This window comes from Hippoglossus stenolepis, chromosome 10 (genome assembly GCF_022539355.2).
Source record: "Hippoglossus stenolepis isolate QCI-W04-F060 chromosome 10, HSTE1.2, whole genome shotgun sequence".
NCBI lineage: Eukaryota > Metazoa > Chordata > Actinopteri > Pleuronectiformes > Pleuronectidae > Hippoglossus > Hippoglossus stenolepis.
In genome coordinates, this window is record NC_061492.1 from 26,627,486 (window position 1) to 26,642,107 (window position 14,622).

General features: G+C 46.7%; 29 non-coding genes and 1 pseudogene across 29 annotated transcripts; all 30 read left to right on the top strand.

The window, feature by feature from the left end:
• Positions 1-495: 495 nt before the first annotated feature.
• LOC124853443 lies at positions 496-607 on the top strand. The gene has a single exon (XR_007033786.1). It is a non-coding gene; the product is annotated as a U5 spliceosomal RNA (small nuclear RNA).
• Positions 608-779: 172 nt separating this feature from the next.
• On the top strand, positions 780-967 carry LOC124852886. Its single transcript, XR_007033303.1, has one exon. It is a non-coding gene; the product is annotated as a U2 spliceosomal RNA (small nuclear RNA).
• A 497-nt stretch (positions 968-1,464) lies between these two features.
• On the top strand, positions 1,465-1,574 carry LOC124853700. The gene has a single exon (XR_007034039.1). It is a non-coding gene; the product is annotated as a U5 spliceosomal RNA (small nuclear RNA).
• Positions 1,575-1,747: 173 nt separating this feature from the next.
• On the top strand, positions 1,748-1,938 carry LOC124854285. The gene has a single exon (XR_007034529.1). It is a non-coding gene; the product is annotated as a U2 spliceosomal RNA (small nuclear RNA).
• Positions 1,939-2,429: 491 nt separating this feature from the next.
• Positions 2,430-2,541, top strand: LOC124853919. Its single transcript, XR_007034239.1, has one exon. It is a non-coding gene; the product is annotated as a U5 spliceosomal RNA (small nuclear RNA).
• A 174-nt stretch (positions 2,542-2,715) lies between these two features.
• LOC124854423 lies at positions 2,716-2,905 on the top strand. The gene has a single exon (XR_007034667.1). It is a non-coding gene; the product is annotated as a U2 spliceosomal RNA (small nuclear RNA).
• A 496-nt stretch (positions 2,906-3,401) lies between these two features.
• On the top strand, positions 3,402-3,509 carry LOC124853960 (annotated as a pseudogene).
• Positions 3,510-3,687: 178 nt separating this feature from the next.
• LOC124852820 lies at positions 3,688-3,874 on the top strand. The gene has a single exon (XR_007033242.1). It is a non-coding gene; the product is annotated as a U2 spliceosomal RNA (small nuclear RNA).
• A 496-nt stretch (positions 3,875-4,370) lies between these two features.
• On the top strand, positions 4,371-4,480 carry LOC124853707. Its single transcript, XR_007034046.1, has one exon. It is a non-coding gene; the product is annotated as a U5 spliceosomal RNA (small nuclear RNA).
• A 176-nt stretch (positions 4,481-4,656) lies between these two features.
• On the top strand, positions 4,657-4,844 carry LOC124852699. The gene has a single exon (XR_007033122.1). It is a non-coding gene; the product is annotated as a U2 spliceosomal RNA (small nuclear RNA).
• Positions 4,845-5,344: 500 nt separating this feature from the next.
• LOC124853244 lies at positions 5,345-5,456 on the top strand. The gene has a single exon (XR_007033587.1). It is a non-coding gene; the product is annotated as a U5 spliceosomal RNA (small nuclear RNA).
• Positions 5,457-5,633: 177 nt separating this feature from the next.
• Positions 5,634-5,823, top strand: LOC124852671. The gene has a single exon (XR_007033094.1). It is a non-coding gene; the product is annotated as a U2 spliceosomal RNA (small nuclear RNA).
• A 499-nt stretch (positions 5,824-6,322) lies between these two features.
• Positions 6,323-6,433, top strand: LOC124853627. The gene has a single exon (XR_007033967.1). It is a non-coding gene; the product is annotated as a U5 spliceosomal RNA (small nuclear RNA).
• Positions 6,434-6,610: 177 nt separating this feature from the next.
• Positions 6,611-6,798, top strand: LOC124854416. The gene has a single exon (XR_007034660.1). It is a non-coding gene; the product is annotated as a U2 spliceosomal RNA (small nuclear RNA).
• Positions 6,799-7,293: 495 nt separating this feature from the next.
• Positions 7,294-7,404, top strand: LOC124853482. The gene has a single exon (XR_007033824.1). It is a non-coding gene; the product is annotated as a U5 spliceosomal RNA (small nuclear RNA).
• Positions 7,405-7,583: 179 nt separating this feature from the next.
• Positions 7,584-7,771, top strand: LOC124854338. The gene has a single exon (XR_007034582.1). It is a non-coding gene; the product is annotated as a U2 spliceosomal RNA (small nuclear RNA).
• A 493-nt stretch (positions 7,772-8,264) lies between these two features.
• On the top strand, positions 8,265-8,376 carry LOC124853682. Its single transcript, XR_007034021.1, has one exon. It is a non-coding gene; the product is annotated as a U5 spliceosomal RNA (small nuclear RNA).
• A 176-nt stretch (positions 8,377-8,552) lies between these two features.
• LOC124852833 lies at positions 8,553-8,740 on the top strand. The gene has a single exon (XR_007033254.1). It is a non-coding gene; the product is annotated as a U2 spliceosomal RNA (small nuclear RNA).
• A 499-nt stretch (positions 8,741-9,239) lies between these two features.
• Positions 9,240-9,350, top strand: LOC124853483. Its single transcript, XR_007033825.1, has one exon. It is a non-coding gene; the product is annotated as a U5 spliceosomal RNA (small nuclear RNA).
• Positions 9,351-9,525: 175 nt separating this feature from the next.
• Positions 9,526-9,715, top strand: LOC124854274. Its single transcript, XR_007034518.1, has one exon. It is a non-coding gene; the product is annotated as a U2 spliceosomal RNA (small nuclear RNA).
• Positions 9,716-10,215: 500 nt separating this feature from the next.
• Positions 10,216-10,325, top strand: LOC124853726. The gene has a single exon (XR_007034065.1). It is a non-coding gene; the product is annotated as a U5 spliceosomal RNA (small nuclear RNA).
• A 177-nt stretch (positions 10,326-10,502) lies between these two features.
• Positions 10,503-10,688, top strand: LOC124852791. Its single transcript, XR_007033214.1, has one exon. It is a non-coding gene; the product is annotated as a U2 spliceosomal RNA (small nuclear RNA).
• Positions 10,689-11,184: 496 nt separating this feature from the next.
• On the top strand, positions 11,185-11,293 carry LOC124853849. Its single transcript, XR_007034182.1, has one exon. It is a non-coding gene; the product is annotated as a U5 spliceosomal RNA (small nuclear RNA).
• Positions 11,294-11,468: 175 nt separating this feature from the next.
• Positions 11,469-11,658, top strand: LOC124852662. The gene has a single exon (XR_007033085.1). It is a non-coding gene; the product is annotated as a U2 spliceosomal RNA (small nuclear RNA).
• A 496-nt stretch (positions 11,659-12,154) lies between these two features.
• Positions 12,155-12,267, top strand: LOC124853725. Its single transcript, XR_007034064.1, has one exon. It is a non-coding gene; the product is annotated as a U5 spliceosomal RNA (small nuclear RNA).
• Positions 12,268-12,444: 177 nt separating this feature from the next.
• LOC124853652 lies at positions 12,445-12,635 on the top strand. The gene has a single exon (XR_007033992.1). It is a non-coding gene; the product is annotated as a U2 spliceosomal RNA (small nuclear RNA).
• Positions 12,636-13,134: 499 nt separating this feature from the next.
• Positions 13,135-13,248, top strand: LOC124853629. The gene has a single exon (XR_007033969.1). It is a non-coding gene; the product is annotated as a U5 spliceosomal RNA (small nuclear RNA).
• Positions 13,249-13,422: 174 nt separating this feature from the next.
• On the top strand, positions 13,423-13,612 carry LOC124854161. The gene has a single exon (XR_007034409.1). It is a non-coding gene; the product is annotated as a U2 spliceosomal RNA (small nuclear RNA).
• A 496-nt stretch (positions 13,613-14,108) lies between these two features.
• Positions 14,109-14,220, top strand: LOC124853686. Its single transcript, XR_007034025.1, has one exon. It is a non-coding gene; the product is annotated as a U5 spliceosomal RNA (small nuclear RNA).
• Positions 14,221-14,396: 176 nt separating this feature from the next.
• Positions 14,397-14,587, top strand: LOC124854226. The gene has a single exon (XR_007034471.1). It is a non-coding gene; the product is annotated as a U2 spliceosomal RNA (small nuclear RNA).
• The last annotated feature ends 35 nt before the right edge of the window (positions 14,588-14,622 follow it).

Here is a 14,622-nt window from a genome sequence, read left to right on the forward strand (position 1 = left end):
TTACCTTGTAGAAAACCAAACACTAAAACAATTGTCACGTATCAAAAGTGAATTCTACACTGGCTCAATGAAACTGAGGTAACGGCCTGGCACACACAAGTGTGTGAAACCGCTCTGATGGCTCACTGCTTAGTGACGTGACCATGCACGGGTCACAATGAGCTTGAACTGGATTCCAAATTGAGTTAGAAGCGTTTGTCAAGAATGGAAACTTGCTTTCACTCAAGACCTTCTGGGAGACTTGGTGAGAAACCAGAGTCAGCATTTTGGAGCGAATGTAAGTGGTTCAGGGATGTATTGCTTAGGCAGGCTTAAAAGCCAATCACAGTAGTCAGGGCAGGAGGTAATAAAGACGTGTATAATTTTGGTTGGCAGATGGGGCGGGTTGGGAATGTTGCATACTGGGATCTGACATGGAAAGCAAAGAGAGGCCTACCGTGAAGGTGGTGATCAGACCGAGAGGCTCCTCTGCTGCTCTCCAACAGAGGGCCATGCTGACTCTGGTTTCTCTTCATAACGCACAAGTCTTTCGCCTTTTACTAAAGACTCCGTGGAGAGGAACAAACATGAGTTGAATATATTTTTGGCAGGCTTTGCTGTATGGCTGAGCCTTATGAAATTGTGAAAAGTCAAAGAGCTGTCTAGGTCAGAAATCAAGCGCCACAAAGGAGAGCTTGGGCGGAGGTGATAAGCAGCAGCCATTGTTATGCACACCTACGAACGGGTACCACAACAAGTGAGATTTGTGCCAAGAGCCGTGGACATCCAACACTTGGGGCTTATCGCCTCGGCCTTTGGCTAAGATCAAGTGTAGTATCTGTTCTTATCAGTTTAATATTATATGTCCTCTATATGAGGACTACATATTAAGCAGATTTTTGGCATGAGGGGCAGAAATTTGGAGCTTGCTCCTTCTCTCCACGCATCGACCTAGCATTGCAGTGCCGCTGGGAACGGTGCACTCTGTTCTTACCTTGTAGAAAACCAAACACTCAAACAATTGTCGCGTATCAAAAGTGAATTCTACACTGGCTCAATGAAACTGAGGTAACGGCCTGGCACACACAAGTGTGTGAAACCGCTCTGATGGCTCACTGCTTAGTGACGTGACCATGCACGTCACACAATGAGCTTGAACTGGATTCCAAATTGAGTTAGAAGCGTTTGTCAAGAATGGAAACTTGCTTTCACTCAAGACCCTTCTGGGAGACTTGGTGAGAAACCAGAGTCAGCATTTGAGCGAATGTAAGTGGTTCAGGGATGTATTGCTTAGCAGGCTTAAAAGCCAATCACAGTAGTCAGGCAGGAGGTAATAAAGACGTGTATAATTTTGGTTGGCAGATGGGGGCGGGTTGGGAATGTTGCATACTGGGATCTGACATGCGGAAAGCAAAGAGAGGCCTACCGTGAAGGTGGTGATCAGACCGAGAGGCTCCTCTGCTGCTCTCCAACAGAGGGCCATGCTGACTCTGGTTTCTTCATAACGCACAAGTCTTTCGCCTTTACTAAAGACTTCCGTGGAGAGGAACAAACATGAGTTGAATATATTTTTGGCAGGCTTTGCTGTATGGCTGAGCCTTATGAAATTGTGAAAAGTCAAAGAGCTGTCTAGGTCAGAAATCAAGCGCCACAAAGGAGAGCTTGGGCGGAGGTGATAAGCAGCAGCCATTGTTATGAACTCACTAACGGGTACCACAACAAGTGAGATTTGTGCCAAGAGCTTGGCGTGACATCCAACACTTGGGGCTTATCGCCTCGGCCTTTGGCTAAGATCAAGTGTAGTATCTGTTCTTATCAGTTTAATATCTGATATGTCCTCTATATGAGGACTACATATTAAGCAGATTTTTGGCATGAGGGGCAGAAATTTGGAGCTTGCTCCTTTCTCTCCACGCATCGACCTAGCATTGCAGTGCCGCTGGGAACGGTGCACTCTGTTCTTACCTTGTAGAAAACCAAACACTCAAACAATTGTCGCGTATCAAAAGTGAATTCTACACTGGCTCAATGAAACTGAGGTAACGGCCTGGCACACACAAGTGTGTGAAACCGCCTGATGGCTCACTGCTTAGTGACGTGACCATGCACGGGTCACAATGAGCTTGAACTGGATTCCAAATTGAGTTAGAAGCGCTTGTCAAGAATGGAAACTTGCTTTCACTCAAGACCTCTGGAGACTTGGTGAGAAACCAGAGTCAGCATTTTGGAGCGAATGTAAGTGGTTCAGGGATGTATTGCTTAGGCAGGCTTAAAAGCCAATCACAGTAGTCAGGGCAGGAGGTAATAAAGACGTGTATAATTTTGGTTGGCAGATGGGGTTGGGAATGTTGCATACTGGGATCTGACATGGAAAGCAAAGAGAGGCCTACCGTGAAGGTGGTGACTGTGACCGAGAGGCTCCTCTGCTGCTCTCCAACAGAGGGCCATGCTGACTCTGGTTTCTTCATAACGCACAAGTCTCTTTCTCTTTTACTAAAGACTTCCGTGGAGAGGAACAAACATGAGTTGAATATATTTTTGGCAGGCTTTGCTGTATGGCTGAGCCTTATGAAATTGTGAAAAGTCAAAGAGCTGTCTAGGTCAGAAATCAAGCGCCACAAAGGAGAGCTTGGGCGGAGGTGATAAGCAGCAGCCATTGTTATGCACACCTACGACCGGGTACCACAACAAGTGAGATTTGTGCCAAGAGCTTGCGGGACATCCAACACTTGGGGCTTATCGCCTCGGCCTTTTGGCTAAGATCAAGTGTAGTATCTGTTCTTATCAGTTTAAATCTGATATGTCCTCTATATGAGGACTACATATTAAGCAGATTTTGGCATGAGGGGCAGAAATTTGGAGCTTGCTCCTTTCTCTCCACGCATCGACCTAGCATTGCAGTGCCGCTGGGAACGGTGCACTCTGTTCTTACCTTGTAGAAAACCAAACACTCAAACAATTGTCGCGTATCAAAAGTGAATTCTACACTGGCTCAATGAAACTGAGGTAACGGCCTGGCACACACAAGTGTGTGAAACCGCCTGATGGCTCACTGCTTAGTGACGTGACCATGCACGGGGTCACAATGAGCTTGAACTGGATTCCAAATTGAGTTAGAAGCGTTTGTCAAGAATGGAAACTTGCTTTCACTCAAGACCTTCTGGGAGACTTGGTGAGAAACCAGAGTCAGCATTTTGGAGCGAATGTAAGTGGTTCAGGGATGTATTGCTTAGGCAGGCTTAAAAGCCAATCACAGTAGTCAGGGCAGGAGGTAATAAAGACGTGTATAATTTTGGTTGGCAGATGGGGGCGGGTTGGGAATGTTGCATACTGGGATCTGACATGGAAAGCAAAGAGAGGCCTACCGTGAAGGTGGTGACTCAGACCGAGAGGTCCTCTGCTGCCTCAACAGAGGGCCATGCTGACTCTGGTCTCTTCATAACGCCAAGTCTTTCGCCTTTACTAAAGACTTCCGTGGAGAGGAACAAACATGAGTTGAATATATTTTGGCAGGCTTTGCTGTATGGCTGAGCCTTATGAAATTGTGAAAAGTCAAAGAGCTGTCTAGGTCAGGAAATCAAGCGCCACAAAGGAGAGCTTGGGCGGAGGTGATAAGCAGCAGCCATTGTTATGCACACCTACGAACGGGGTACCACAACAAGTGAGATTTGTGCCAAGAGCTTGGCGTGGACATCCAACACTTGGGGCTTATCGTTTCGGCCTTTGGCTAAGATCATGTAGTATCTGTTCTTATCAGTTTAATATCTGATATGTCCTCTATATGAGGACTACATATTAAGCAGATTTTTGGCATGAGGGGCAGAAATTTGGAGCTTGCTCCTTTCTCCACGCATCGACCTAGCATTGCAGTGCCGCTGGGAACGGTGCACTCTGTTCTTACCTTGTAGAAAACCAAACACTCAAACAATTGTCGCGTATCAAAAGTGAATTCTACACTGGCTCAATGAAACTGAGGTAACGGCCTGGCACACACAAGTGTGTGAAACCGCTCTGATGGCTCACTGCTTAGTGACGTGACCATGCACGGGGTCACAATGAGCTTGAACTGGATTCCAAATTGAGTTAGAAGCGCTTGTCAAGAATGGAAACTTGCTTTCACTCAAGACCTTCTGGGAGACTGGTGAGAAACCAGAGTCAGCATTTTGGAGCGAATGTAAGTGGTTCAGGGATGTATTGCTTAGGCAGGCTTAAAAGCCAATCACAGTAGTCAGGGCAGGAGGTAATAAAGACGTATAATTTTGGTTGGCAGATGGGGGCGGGTTGGGAATGTTGCATACTGGGATCTGACATGGAAAGCAAAGAGAGGCCTACCGTGAAGGTGGTGATGTGACCGAGAGGCTCCTCTGCTGCTCTCCAACAGAGGGCCATGCTGACTCTGGTTCTCTTCATAACGCACAAGTCTTTCGCCTTTACTAAAGACTTCCGTGGAGAGGAACAAACATGAGTTGAATATATTTTGGCAGGCTTTGCTGTATGGCTGAGCCTTATGAAATTGTGAAAAGTCAAAGAGCTGTCTAGGCTGGGAAATCAAGCGCCACAAAGGAGAGCTTGGCGGAGGTGATAAGCAGCAGCCATTGTTATGCACACCTACGAACGGGTACCACAACAAGTGAGATTTGTGCCAAGAGCTTGGCGTGGACATCCAACACTTGGGGCTTATCGCCTCGGCCTTTGGCTAAGATCAAGTGTAGTATCTGTTCTTATCAGTTTAATATCTGATATGTCCTCTATATGAGGACTACATATTAAGCAGATTTTTGGCATGAGGGGCAGTAATTTGAGCTTGCTCCTCTCTCCACGCATCGACCTAGCATTGCAGTGCCGCTGGGAACGGTGCACTCTGTTCTTACCTTGTAGAAAACCAAACACCCAAACAATTGTCGCGTATCAAAAGTGAATTCTACACTGGCTCAATGAAACTGAGGTAACGGCCTGGCACACACAAGTGTGTGAAACCGCTCTGATGGCTCACTGCTTAGTGACGTGACCATGCACGGGTCACAATGAGCTTGAACTGGATTCCAAATTGAGTTAGAAGCGTTTGTCAAGAATGGAAACTTGCTTTCACTCAAGACCTTCTGGGAGACTTGGTGAGAAACCAGAGTCAGCATTTTGGAGCGAATGTAAGTGGTTCAGGGATGTATTGCTTAGGCAGGCTTAAAAGCCAATCACAGTAGTCAGGGCAGGAGGTAATAAAGACGTGTATAATTTTGGTTGGCAGATGGGGGCGGGTTGGGAATGTTGCATACTGGGATCTGACATGCGGAAAGCAAAGAGAGGCCTACCGTGAAGGTGGTGATCAGACCGAGAGGCTCCTCTGCTGCTCTCCAACAGAGGGCCATGCTGACTCTGGTTTCTCTTCATAACGCACAAGTCTTTCGCCTTTTACTAAAGACTTCCGTGGAGAGGAACAAACATGAGTTGAATATATTTTTGGCAGGCTTTGCGTGTGGCTGAGCCTTATGAAATTGTGAAAAGTCAAAGAGCTGTCTAGGTCAGGAAATCAAGCGCCACAAAGGAGAGCTTGGGCGGAGGTGATAAGCAGCAGCCATTGTTATGCACACCTACGAACGGGGTACCACAACAAGTGAGATTTGTGCCAAGAGCTTGGCATGGACATCCAACACTTGGGGCTTTTATCCCGGCCTTTTGGCTAAGATCAATGTAGTATCTGTTCTTATCAGTTTAATATCTGATATGTCCTCTATATGAGGACTACATATTAAGCAGATTTTGGCATGAGGGGCAGAAATTTGGAGCTTGCTCCTTTCTCTCCACGCATCGACCTAGCATTGCAGTGCCGCTGGGAACGGTGCACTCTGTTCTTACCTTGTAGAAAACCAAACACTCAAACAATTGTCGCGTATCAAAAGTGAATTCTACACTGGCTCAATGAAACTGAGGTACGGCCTGGCACACACAAGTGTGTGAAACCGCCTGATGGCTCACTGCTTAGTGACGTGACCATGCACGGGGTCACAATGAGCTTGAACTGGATTCCAAATTGAGTTAGAAGCGTTTGTCAAGAATGGAAACTTGCTTTCACTCAAGACCTTCTGGGAGACTTGGTGAGAAACCAGAGTCAGCATTTTGGAGCGAATGTAAGTGGTTCAGGGATGTATTGCTTAGGCAGGCTTAAAAGCCAATCACAGTAGTCAGGGCAGGAGGTAATAAAGACGTGTATAATTTTGGTTGGCAGATGGGGGAGGGTTGGGAATGTTGCATACTGGGATCTGACATGGGAAAGCAAAGAGAGGCCTACCGTGAAGGTGGTGATCAGACCTGAGAGGCTCCTCTGCTGCTCTCCAACAGAGGGCCATGCTGACTCTGGTTTCTCTTCTAAAACACAAGTCTTTCGCCTTTTACTAAAGACTTCCGTGGAGAGGAACAAACATGAGTTGAATATATTTTGGCAGGCTTTGCTGTATGGCTGAGCCTTATGAAATTGTGAAAAGTCAAAGAGCTGTCTAGGTCAGAAATCAAGCGCCACAAAGGAGAGCTTGGGCGGAGGTGATAAGCAGCAGCCATTGTTATGCACACCTACGAACGGGTACCACAACAAGTGAGATTTGTGCCAAGAGCTTGGCGTGACATCCAACACTTGGGGCTTATCGCTCGGCCTTTGGCTAAGATCAAGTGTAGTATCTGTTCTTATCAGTTTAATATCTGATATGTCCTCTATATGAGGACTACATATTAAGCAGATTTTTGGCATGAGGGGCAGAAATTTGGAGCTGGCTCCTTTCTCTCCACGCATCGACCTAGCATTGCAGTGCCGCTGGGAACGGTGCACTCTGTTCTTACCTTGTAGAAACCAAACACTCAAACAATTGTCGCATATCAAAAGTGAATTCTACACTGGCTCAATGAAACTGGAGGTAACGGCCTGGCACACACAAGTGTGTGAAACCGCTCTGATGGCTCACTGCTTAGTGACGTGACCATGCACGGGTCACAATGAGCTTGAACTGGATTCCAAATTGAGTTAGAAGCGTTTGTCAAGAATGGAAACTTGCTTTCACTCAAGACCTTCTGGGAGACTTGGTGAGAAACCAGAGTCAGCATTTTGGAGCGAATGTAAGTGGTTCAGGATGTATTGCTTAGGCAGGCTTAAAAGCCAATCACAGTAGTCAGGGCAGGAGGTAATAAAGACGTGTATAATTTTGGTTGGCAGATGGGGGCGGGTTGGGAATGTTGCATACTGGGATCTGACATGGAGCAAAGAGAGGCTCACCGTGAAGGTGGTGATGTGACCGAGAGGCTCCTCTGCTGCTCTCCAACAGAGGGCCATGCTGACTCTGGTTTCTTCATAACGCACAAGTCTTTCGCCTTTTACTAAAGACTTCCGTGGAGAGGAACAAACATGAGTTGAATATATTTTTGGCAGGCTTTGCTGTATGGCTGAGCCTTATGAAATTGTGAAAAGTCAAAGAGCTGTCTAGGTCAGAAATCAAGCGCCACAAAGGAGAGCTTGGGCGGAGGTGATAAGCAGCAGCCATTGTTATGCACACCTACGAACGGGGTACCACAACAAGTGAGATTTGTGCCAAGAGCTTGGCGTGGACATCCAACACTTGGGGCTTATCGCTCGGCCTTTGGCTAAGATCAAGTGTAGTATCTGTTCTTATCAGTTTAATATCTGATATGTCCTCTATATGAGGACTACATATTAAGCAGATTTTTGGCATGAGGGGCAGAAATTTGGAGCTTGCTCCTTTCTCTCCACGCATCGACCTAGCATTGCAGTGCCGCTGGGAACGGTGCACTCTGTTCTTACCTTGTAGAAAACCAAACACTAAAACAATTGTCGCGTATCAAAAGTGAATTCTACACTGGCTCAATGAAACTGAGGTAATGCCTGGCACACACAAGTGTGAAACCGCTCTGATGGCTCACTGCTTAGTGACGTGACCATGCACGGGTCACAATGAGCTTGAACTGATTCCAAATTGAGTTAGAAGCGTTTGTCAAGAATGGAAACTTGCTTTCACTCAAGACCTTCTGGGAGACTTGGTGAGAAACCAGAGTCAGCATTTTGGAGCGAATGTAAGTGGTTCAGGGATGTATTGCTTAGGCAGGCTTAAAAGCCAATCACAGTAGTCAGGCAGGAGGTAATAAAGACGTGTATAATTTTGGTTGGCAGATGGGGGCGGTTGGGAATGTTGCATACTGGGATCTGACATGGAAAGCAAAGAGAGGCCTACCGTGAAGGTGGTGACTCTGACCGAGAGGCTCCTCTGCTGCTCTCCAACAGAGGGCCATGCTGACTCTGGTTTCTCTTCATAACGCACAAGTCTTTCGCCTTTACTAAAGACTTCCGTGGGAGAGGAACAAACATGAGTTGAATATATTTTGGCAGGCTTTGCTGTATGGCTGAGCCTTATGAAATTGTGAAAAGTCAAAGAGCTGTCTAGGTCAGAAATCAAGCGCCACAAAGGAGAGCTTGGGCGGAGGTGATAAGCAGCAGCCATTGTTATGCACACCTACGAACGGGGTACCACAACAAGTGAGATTTGTGCCAAGAGCTTGGCGTGACATCCAACACTTGGGGCTTATCGCCTCGCCTTTGGCTAAGATCAAGTGTAGTATCTGTTCTTATCAGTTTAATATCTGATATGTCCTCTATATGAGGACTACATATTAAGCAGATTTTTGGCATGAGGGGCAGAAATTTGAGCTTGTTCTTTCTCTCCACGCATCGACCTAGCATTGCAGTGCCGCTGGGAACGGTGCACTCTGTTCTTACCTTGTAGAAAACCAAACACTCAAACAATTGTCGCGTATCAAAAGTGAATTCTACACTGGCTCAATGAAACTGAGGTAACGGCCTGGCACACACAAGTGTGTGAAACCGCTCTGATGGCTCACTGCTTAGTGACGTGACCATGCACGGGTCACAATGAGCTTGAACTGGATTCCAAATTGAGTTAGAAGCGTTTGTCAAGAATGGAAACTTGCTTTCACTCAAGACCTTCTGGGAGACTTGGTGAGAAACCAGAGTCAGCATTTTGGAGCGAATGTAAGTGGTTCAGGGATGTATTGCTTAGGCAGGCTTAAAAGCCAATCACAGTAGTCAGGGCAGGAGGTAATAAAGACGTAATAATTTTGGTTGGCAGATGGGGGCGGGTTGGGAATGTTGCATACTGGGATCTGACATGCGGAAAGCAAAGAGAGGCCTACCGTGAAGGTGGTGATCAGACCGAGAGGCTCCTCTGCTGCTCTCCAACAGAGGGCCATGCTGACTCTGGTTTCTTCATAACGCACAAGTCTTTCGCCTTTTACTAAAGACTTCCGTGGAGAGGAACAAACATGAGTTGAATATATTTTTGGCAGGCTTTGCTGTATGGCTGAGCCTTATGAAATTGTGAAAAGTCAAAGAGCTGTCTAGGTCAGAAATCAAGCGCCACAAAGGAGAGCTTGGGCGGAGGTGATAAGCAGCAGCCATTGTTATGCACACCTACGAACGGGTACCACAACAAGTGAGATTTGTGCCAAGAGCTTGGCGTGACATCCAACACTTGGGGCTTATCGCCTCGGCCTTTTGGCTAAGATCAAGTGTAGTATCTGTTCTTATCAGTTTAATATCTGATATGTCCTCTATATGAGGACTACATATTAAGCAGATTTTTGGCAAGGGGCAGAAATTTGGAGCTTGCTCCTTTCTCTCCACGCATCGACCTAGCATTGCAGTGCCGCTGGGAACGGTGCACTCTGTTCTTACCTTGTAGAAAACCAAACACTCAAACAATTGTCGCGTATCAAAAGTGAATTCTACACTGGCTCAATGAAACTGAGGTAACGGCCTGGCACACACAAGTGTGTGAAACCGCTCTGATGGCTCACTGCTTAGTGACGTGACCATGCACGGGTCACAATGAGCTTGAACTGGATTCCAAATTGAGTTAGAAGCGTTTGTCAAGAATGGAAACTTGCTTTCACTCAAGACCTTCTGGGAGACTTGGTGAGAAACCAGAGTCAGCATTTTGGAGCGAATGTAAGTGGTTCAGGATGTATTGCTTAGGCAGGCTTAAAAGCCAATCACAGTAGTCAGGGCAGGAGGTAATAAAGACGTGTATAATTTTGGTTGGCAGATGGGGCGGGTTGGGAATGTTGCATACTGGGATCTGACATGGAAAGCAAAGAGAGGCCTACCGTGAAGGTGGTGACTGACCTGACCGAGAGGCTCCTCTGCTGCTCTCCAACAGAGGGCCATGCTGACTCTGGTTTCTCTTCATAACGCACAAGTCTTTCGCCTTTACTAAAGACTTCCGTGAGAGGAACAAACATGAGTTGAATATATTTTGGCAGGCTTTGCTGTATGGCTGAGCCTTATGAAATTGTGAAAAGTCAAAGAGCTGTCTAGGTCAGAAATCAAGCGCCACAAAGGAGAGCTTGGGCGGAGGTGATAAGCAGCAGCCATTGTTATGCACACCTACGAACGGTACCACAACAAGTGAGATTTGTGCCAAGAGCTTGGCGTGGACATCCAACACTTGGGGCTTATCGCTCGGCCTTTGGCTAAGATCATGTAGTATCTGTTCTTATCAGTTTAATATCTGATATGTCCTCTATATGAGGACTACATATTAAGCAGATTTTTGGCATGAGGGGCAGAAATTTGGAGCTTGCTCCTTTCTCTCCACGCATCGACCTAGCATTGCAGTGCCGCTGGGAACGGTGCACTCTGTTCTTACCTTGTAGAAAACCAAACACTCAAACAATTGTCGCGTATCAAAAGTGAATTCTACACTGGCTCAATGAAACTGAGGTACGGCCTGGCACACACAAGTGTGTGAAACCGCTCTGATGGCTCACTGCTTAGTGACTGGACCATGCACGGGTCACAATGAGCTTGAACTGGATTCCAAATTGAGTTAGAAGCGTTTGTCAAGAATGGAAACTTGCTTTCACTCAAGACCTTCTGGGAGACTTGGTGAGAAACCAGAGTCAGCATTTTGGAGCGAATGTAAGTGGTTCAGGGATGTATTGCTTAGGCAGGCTTAAAGCCAATCACAGTAGTCAGGGCAGGAGGTAATAAAGACGTGTATAATTTTGGTTGGCAGATGGGGGCGGGTTGGGAATGTTGCATACTGGGATCTGACATGGAAAGCAAAGAGAGGCCTACCGTGAAGGTGGTGATCAGACCGAGAGGCTCCTCTGCTGCTCTCCAACAGAGGGCCATGCTGACTCTGGTTTTCTTCAAACGCACAAGTCTTTCGCCTTTACTAAAGACTTCCGTGGAGAGGAACAAACATGAGTTGAATATATTTTGGCAGGCTTTGCTGTATGGCTGAGCCTTATGAAATTGTGAAAAGTCAAAGAGCTGTCTAGGTCAGGAAATCAAGCGCCACAAAGGAGAGCTTGGGCGGAGGTGATAAGCAGCAGCCATTGTTATGCACACCTACGAACGGGGTACCACAACAAGTGAGATTTGTGCCAAGAGCTTGGCGACATCCAACACTTGGGGCTTATCGCTCTCGGCCTTTGGCTAAGATCAAGTGTAGTATCTGTTCTTATCAGTTTAATATCTGATATGTCCTCTATATGAGGACTACATATTAAGCAGATTTTTGGCATGAGGGGCAGAAATTTGAGCTTGCTCCTTTCTCTCCACGCATCACCTAGCATTGCAGTGCCGCTGGGAACGGTGCACTCTGTTCTTACCTTGTAGAAAACCAAACACTCAAACAATTGTCGCGTATCAAAAGTGAATTCTACACTGGCTCAATGAAACTGAGGTAACGGCCTGGCACACAAGTGTGTGAAACCGCTCTGATGGCTCACTGCTAGTGACGTGACCATGCACGGGGTCACAATGAGCTTGAACTGGATTCCAAATTGAGTTAGGAAGCGTTGTCAAGAATGGAAACTTGCTTTCACTCAAGACCTTCTGGGAGACTTGGTGAGAAACCAGAGTCAGCATTTTGGAGCGAATGTAAGTGGTTCAGGGATGTATTGCTTAGGCAGGCTTAAAGCCAATCACAGTAGTCAGGGCAGGAGGTAATAAAGACGGTATAATTTTGGTTGGCAGATGGGGGCGGGTTGGGAATGTTGCATACTGGGATCTGACATGCGAAAGCAAAGAGAGGCCTACCGTGAAGGTGGTGACTGTGACCGAGAGGCTCCTCTGCTGCTCTCCAACAGAGGGCCATGCTGACTCTGGTTTCTCTTCATAACGCACAAGTCTTTCGCCTTTACTAAAGACTTCCTGGAGAGGAACAAACATGAGTTGAATATATTTTTGCAGGTTTTGCTGTATGGCTGAGCCTTATGAAATTGTGAAAAGTCAAAGAGCTGTCTAGGTCAGAAATCAAGCGCCACAAAGGAGAGCTTGGGCGGAGGTGATAAGCAGCAGCCATTGTTATATGCACACTTACGAACGGGTACCACAACAAGTGAGATTTGTGCCAAGAGCTTGGCGTGGACATCCAACACTTGGGGCTTATCGCTTCTCGGCCTTTGGCTAAGATCAAGTGTAGTATCTGTTCTTATCAGTTTAATATCTGATATGTCCTCTATATGAGGACTACATATTAAGCAGATTTTTGGCATGAGGGGCAGAAATTTGGAGCTTGCTCCTTTCTCTCCACGCATCGACCTAGCATTGCAGTGCCGCTGGGAACGGTGCACTCTGTTCTTACCTTGTAGAAAACCAAACACTCAAACAATTGTCGCGTATCAAAAGTGAATTCTACACTGGCTCAATGAAAGTGAGGTAACGGCCTGGCACACACAAGTGTGTGAAACCGCTCTGATGGCTCACTGTTTAGTGACGTGACCATGCACGGGTCACAATGAGCTTGAACTGGATTCCAAATTGAGTTAGAAGCGCTTGTCAAGAATGGAAACTTGCTTTCACTCAAGACCTCTGGGAGACTTGGTGAGAAACCAGAGTCAGCATTTTGGAGCGAATGTAAGTGGTTCAGGGATGTATTGCTTAGGCAGGCTTAAAAGCCAATCACAGTAGTCAGGGCAGGAGGTAATAAAGACGTGTAGAATTTTGGTTGGCAGATGGGGCGGGTTGGGAATGTTGCATACTGGGATCTGACATGCGGAAAGCAAAGAGAGGCCTACCGTGAAGGTGGTGACTCAGACCGAGAGGCTCCTCTGCTGCTCTCCAACAGAGGGCCATGCTGACTCTGGTTTCTCTTCATAACGCACAAGTCTTTCGCCTTTACTAAAGACTTCCGTGGAGAGGAAACAAACATGAGTTGAATATATTTTGCAGGCTTTGCTGTATGGCTGAGCCTTATGAAATTGTGAAAAGTCAAAGAGCTGTCTAGGTCAGAAATCAAGCGCCACAAAGGAGAGCTTGGGCGAGGTGATAAGCAGCAGCCATTGTTATGCACACCTACGAACGGGGTACCACAACAAGTGAGATTTGTGCCAAGAGCTTGCGTGGACATCCAACACTTGGGGCTTATCGCTTCTCGGCCTTTGGCTAAGATCAAGTGTAGTATCTGTTCTTATCAGTTTAATATCTGATATGTCCTCTATATGAGGACTACATATTAAGCAGATTTTTGGCATGAGGGGCAGAAATTTGAGCTTGCTCCTTTCTCTCCACGCATCGACCTAGCATTGCAGTGCCGCTGGGAACGGTGCACTCTGTTCTTACCTTGTAGAAAACCAAACACTCAAACAATTGTCGCGTATCAAAAGTGAATCTACACTGGCTCAATGAAACTGAGGTAACGGCCTGGCACACACAAGTGTGTGAAACCGCTCTGATGGCTCACTCTTTAGTGACGTGACCATGCACGGGGTCACAATGAGCTTGAACTGGATTCCAAATTGAGTTAGAAGCGTTTGTCAAGAATGGAAACTTGCTTTCACTCAAGACCTTCTGGGAGACTTGGTGAGAAACCAGAGTCAGCATTTTGGAGCGAATGTAAGTGGTTCAGGATGTATTGTTTAGGCAGGCTTAAAAGCCAATCACAGTAGTCAGGGCAGGAGGTAATAAAGACGTGTATAATTTTGGTTGGCAGATGGGGCGGGTTGGGAATGTTGCATACTGGGATCTGACATGGAAAGCAAAGAGAGGCCTACCGTGAAGGTGGTGATGTGACCGAGAGGCTCCTCTGCTGCTCTCCAACAGAGGGCCATGCTGACTCTGGTTTCTCTTCATAACGCACAAGTCTTTCGCTTTACTAAAGACTTCCGTGGGAGAGGAACAAACATGAGTTGAATATATTTTTGGCAGGCTTTGCTGTATGGCTGAGCCTTATGAAATTGTGAAAAGTCAAAGAGCTGTCTAGGTCAGAAATCAAGCGCCACAAAGGAGAGCTTGGGCGGAGGTGATAAGCAGCAGCCATTGTTATGCACACCTACGAACGGGTACCACAACAAGTGAGATTTGTGCCAAGAGCTTGGCGTGGACATCCAACACTTGGGGCTTATCGCCTCGGCCTTTTGGCTAAGATCAAGTGTAGTATCTGTTCTTATCAGTTTAATATCTGATATGTCCTCTATATGAGGACTACATATTAAGCAGATTTTTGGCATGAGGGGCAGAAATTTGGAGCTTGCTCCTTCTCTCCACGCATCGACCTAGCATTGCAGTGCCGCTGGGAACGGTGCACTCTGTTCTTACCTTGTAGAAAACCAAACACTCAAACAATT